This window comes from Crocodylus siamensis, chromosome 6 (genome assembly GCF_052110815.1).
Source record: "Crocodylus siamensis isolate JL-2025a chromosome 6, ASM5211081v1, whole genome shotgun sequence".
Classification (NCBI taxonomy): Eukaryota; Metazoa; Chordata; order Crocodylia; family Crocodylidae; genus Crocodylus; species Crocodylus siamensis.
The window spans coordinates 38,772,823-38,776,300 of record NC_143400.1 but is presented as its reverse complement, the minus strand read 5'-3'; positions in this window follow the sequence as shown (position 1 = coordinate 38,776,300).

The window sequence follows — 3,478 nt, the reverse complement described above, 5'->3', positions numbered from 1 at the left end:
GGCACAGGGTAGAACATTTTCCATCCCATCCGAATGCAGTCAAAAGGTTTTGAAATATTACACAATAAAAGCCATTCATTATATCTGTCTCCTCTCCCTTCCAAAAACAAAAATGGCTGACCAGTTCCAAATCTGTGCAGGGGGCAGGAAGATGGGAGTCAAGGGGTCATTGGAAATAACCCAAGACTAACACCAGGTTTTTCAGGTTTGAGTTAAGGAATATGTTCCATGCTTTCATTCCCAATACATGCAGCTTTCCTCCCCCCGCCCCCTTCTTCCTCCTCCAAAGCTTGGCTAAAGTAGTTAATTGCTCTGTTATGCACAATTTACAGGACTTAATTACAAAACTAATACATTAGCTTTCTTGCCTAAATGTCAAAGATAAAGTTGTGCCTAACCTATAGGGACCATAGCAAGATTAGATCTTAGCTCATTTCAGTCTGCTTTGTACTGCTTGCCTACTTGTGTTAAAAATGTGCAGTTTGGAAGGACACTCAACTAGACCATTCAGAATGTTTTTCTTTAACAAATAAGATATCCTTTCTGTTGTTGACTACTAGTCTGTTAGAAGCTCCAAAATGAGATTTCTTTCACTAATCACTTCCACGCCCTTCTCTTCAACTAAACTCAAATGTTTCTAATGCTGCCTAACAGTGTTGAAAACCAACGTTATTTTCCATTTGTGTCCTTGCATGTACATCAGCTTCCTCATTGATGTCATATCCCTGGTAAACCGCACAATGACTGAGATTACAAATCCAAAGGGAAGTGGAGGAAAGCACAAAGTATTTTTGGTTTGATTCAGGCAGGTTGTCAGTAGGTCCTATATGAATAGGCACAATGAAATGTTACATGAGCCGTTAGGGTGGATATAGGTGGCTGCTTAAAAATGAAGAGGTGAACTGGTCTACTAAACAAAAGAAGCCAAATATTGACTCTAAACCACATGAGTGTCTAGTTACTATACAGGTCAGGAAGAGCTAAGTTCTACTATTGTTTATTGGTGAATTTGAAAACGAGTCTTATTAGTTGCATCTCTTTCTTCCTCGGATTTATTCTCGTTTCTTTAAACAATCATTTGGAATAAATAGCTATGGCTCTACGATCATCAGAACTAAACACCCTGATGTTCTGATGAATTCAGGATTGGGAATTTTTCTTCATTCTACAACCATAAAAATGGCATAAACGCAGTGAAAAAAACAAGGCCAAATTATGCAGGCTATATCCCTTTCAGGCAGTTTTCAAGCATTTTCCTATGACTGTCAGGCATGTGATAAGTAGTTGCTGTTTTTATTCCAACACACTTACTGTGGGTAAATCATCAAATTTAATTGATATGGTACAAATTACTGTGCAGTAACTGCTTATGTGCCTGTAATTATCTCATGGCAAGTGAAACCAAATTCAGGACAGCTTACCCCTGAAGAAAACCAGGAAAAGTAGCCCTAGTTTAGTTGTTGCTTATTGCAAGATAATTTCAGACACACAAACAGTTACCACACATTGTTCTAATTGGATTATTCAGATCTATACATTGTTATTGTAAACTAAGGCTATAGTACTTACCACCAAATGGCAAATTAACTAGCACATTTCCAAGAAAGAATTTGTTCCCCAAATCACTGATAGATATACACAAGTCTACCTATAACCATACTTGAAGTCATTTGATGCCTACATACTACTTACCACTATACTAAGTGCCGTTTAAATGCTTTTAATTTATTTAAAGTCATCTATTCAACATCTGTCTGGGAGAGAAAACATTAGCCTTCCTTTTAGACAGAAACAGAAAGAGGAACAGGTGAAAAGGGCTGGCCAAGGCCACACAATTACTTGCCCTGCAGTAGAGCACCTAGCATGAGACACAACAGGTCAGTGATCCTTAATCAGGGTGCAAAGTCACCTTGGTATGCCTTGAGATCCTTTCAAAGGTGCCATCAGGTGCCATGCAATGCAAACACGATTCAAAAGATAAAGAGACATTTCAAACAGGAGTTTGTAATGTTAAAAACATTCTGCCCATGTTCTTTCTGACTTGTTTACGACAACAAAAAATGCCCTATTACTTTTCTGTGGTTTTTCACTTGCTTTTTTGACTATGAGCTGGCAGTTTCCGAGGGGAGCCTCAACTCTAAAAAGACTGAGAACCGCTGTACTAGGTGCTGAACAAACAGAAAATAGAAGACAGTCACTGCCTTAGAGTTTATATTCCACATTGGCCATATCAAGTCTAGGTTTTAACATAAGGAGGACACGGCTGGATAATTCAAACTAACAACTTCAAATTCCAGTCAATGTCTTTTTATGCATCCTTAATTCTAATGGTTTTGTCTTGAATAGAACTGTAGGTGGTGGTAACTGCACTAAATTTACTAACTTGATCTACCATCATCCCTTTAAAACCTGCAGTAATCAAGATTAGAACCAAAATCATACTGACCCTAAAAAGGTGGGGACTTTCCCCAGAGACCATGCTACCTGAATTTCTTTTATTTAGTACCTCTATGTTTGGTAATAATGACATTAAGCATGACTACCAAAGGCTGACTAAATAAAAAAAGAAAGGTAAAACTTCATGTTATTTTCAAAAGGAAACATTGTCATGGGTAAAATGGAAAATTGCAATCTTCTTGCAACCAATTTGGTCTTCTCTGCTCACTGCATTGTTCAGATTGCTGAAAAAAAGGTAAGTTGATAAAATCCTGGCTCCACTTCTTATGCAGCAGCATGATAATCAGGCATCATGCAAAGGAGCCTGTGTGTGTAGGTACATGTACACATGCGTGCACACACACATACATGCAGGCACATACACATGCACTCATTCCAACACTGACAAGTCCTCTTCCAGATTCACTGTTTCCTTCCAAAATCCAAATGACCCTCAAACATCCTGTCTTTCTCCAATTACCAGCCAGCTCAGTCTTACCTCCCAGGAAGTCTCAGTTCAATCTTTCAGTTTAAGTTCAGAAATTTCTGTTACCTTTTTACTTGCCCTTAGGTTTCAACCTCTAACCTAGGTAACCCCTTGAAAATTAGATATCCCCAAAAAGATATTTTTCCTCCCCCAAATACAAATAGAAAAAAGAAGTCTCAGGAGAGATGGTGCTGTGCAGGCTCTATACACAGGTTTCTGTCCAGATTATGGATTACTGTATAAACTGTATAACAATATAATATAGATTTGTTATTCTTCAGAAGAATAACTCCACTATGTTTTTAAAACCATTTATCCCACTTTGATCCCATAATATTTGAAATGAGTAAAAAAAAACCAACAACAAAAAACCTCAAGTAAAAGCACTAAAACCCAGCCACTATTATTAATTTTAAAGCAACATACAATTTTGTCCTTCCTATGATTTGGGACTGTTTCAAAGATTTTTAATTCTGTGACATGTTGTTGTTTTTTTTGTCTATGCTTACCTTATTAATAAAATAAGGAACAAAACCCCCCCAACAACAAAAACTA